The sequence below is a fragment of the Limulus polyphemus genome, unplaced genomic scaffold (assembly GCF_000517525.1).
Source record: "Limulus polyphemus unplaced genomic scaffold, Limulus_polyphemus-2.1.2 Scaffold4682, whole genome shotgun sequence".
Classification (NCBI taxonomy): domain Eukaryota; kingdom Metazoa; phylum Arthropoda; class Merostomata; order Xiphosura; family Limulidae; genus Limulus; species Limulus polyphemus.
This window is the reverse complement of record NW_013670292.1, coordinates 35,202-37,376: the sequence shown is the minus strand read 5'-3', so window position 1 is coordinate 37,376 and position 2,175 is coordinate 35,202.

Here is a 2,175-nt window from a genome sequence, read left to right as displayed (position 1 = left end):
CCAAGATACACTGGTCCTCAGTCGGTTCTTGATATAATACTAAGATACGTTGCTCTTCAGTCAGTTCTTGATATAATACCATGATACGTTGCTCTTCAGTCAGTTCTTGATATAATACTAAGATACGTTGCTCTTCAGTCAGTTCTTGATATAATACTAAAATACGTTGTTCTTCAGTCAGTACTTGATATAATACCAAGATACACTGGTCCTCAGTCAGTTCTTGATATAATACTAAGATACGTTGCTCTTCAGTCAGTTCTTGATAACCTTTAAAGTGGAGAAACTTCTCTCATAGGCAACTTCTTAACAGAAACTTGTAGGCCAGGCCAATAACACTATATGCAACAAAGAACTGTTCTGTTACAGAACTTTGTAGCAACAAAATATTGAGCATGGTTTATTCACCAGCTCTATTTGTATCTTCTCGTTATGTTCATTATTCTCTTCTTTTCTAAAATTTTCTTTTGTCACACTGACCATGTATTCTTCTGGAGATAGTCTCTTCAGCTTGTCTAAGTACAAAACTAGACTGATTAATTCACATTGTTAATTTTCCACTTTTGCTCTCTCATGAAACGTAAGCAAACATTTGCTTAATTCTTCCATTGCTGGGGTCTAAAGCCCGTGATATCATATGTCAGAAAAGTTACAGATACTGAAATGTTCAACTGGAGAAGAAATAGCAATGCCTTATTTATGACAAGGATTACATTGTGGACTTGAATCCTACAATGTTTAACAGTATAAGATATTTGTTCATCATTTGCCTGCCATGGTTTTCCTCTTTAGTACCTTTTTTCTCTCTGTACTTCAAGTTCACAATATTCCACTTATGACCTGCACTTCAAGTTCACAATATTCCACTTATGACCTGTACTTCAAGTTCACAGCCTTCCATTTATGATCTGTACTTCAAGTTCACAATCTTTCAGTTCCTGTACTTCAAGTTTACAATCTTCCACCCTGACCTGCACTTCAAGTTCACAATATTCCACTTATGACCTGTACTTCAAGCTCACAGCCTTCCATTTATGATCTGTACTTCAAGTTCACAGCCTTCCATTTATGATCTGTACTTCAAGTTCACAATATTCCATATTAAAAAAAAAGAAATAAAAGTTGTTGTTTTTTATCAAACTAAAAGTTTTCTGTATTTTTCAATTAATTCCAAGCTACATCTTTGATTTCATATTGTATAGTTTTTACTTCACCATTTTCCTTGGTTACCTTACAATGGTCTTTTCCACATACATTTTACATTTAATTATAATATCAAAAATGGTTTCATCTCTCTCTGTACTCAGATTATGAGCACAAGCAGTATACTTTGAAACTCAAGGATTTTAGTAAACCCAGAATGATAAGACACTATGTAGATTGACAATAAAACAAGCATCATATATTTATAAACATAGTACAATGTCAAGTGATTTGTGTTTGTTCTTCTAAGTAACCATCTTTAGTTCTTCTAACAGATTATGGTCAACATTACATCAACAGAGGGAAACCTAAGATGTAACCTTTATTCAGCCACAAAAAGAAATGTGTGCTGACAGATTCAACAAAACAACCTTCTAGTGTTTGCTATTTGTATTTTTTAAAGTTGAAATATCAATAAGTTATGTAATAAAACCTTCTACACAAGCAGAAACTTCTTAACAGTAAATGCTTAATATAAACATACAACTTGTATGCTTCAAACCACTGTGAACCTAGTAAGTTTAGCATCACAGGTGATGCCATCTTCTGATTGATATGCATATTGGGCAATATTAAACAATTTATATGATTGCATATATTTTTGGCTGTAACTAACCTTGGGATCACTTGGGCCTCTAGGTATGAAAGACACATTGTAGGGATTAGTGAAATGTTTTGATATACAGGCTGGAAGTAGACACACCATGGTTTATGGATCACTTGGGGCTCCAGGTATGAAAGGCACATCATAGGGAGTAGTAAAGTGTCTTGGTGTACAGGCTGGAAATAGACACACCATGGTTTATGAGTTACAGCTGAAAGAAAGAAAGTTTTGATATTTTTGAAGGCCATTTTCAAGACATAAAAAAAATTAGCCAAGTTTTTGTAATTTATTAGTGAAGGGCTTTCAGCTGCCCCATTAGCTAGGTTATGTTGATGTCCTGGCATGAACACTACTGTGTATAAAACATA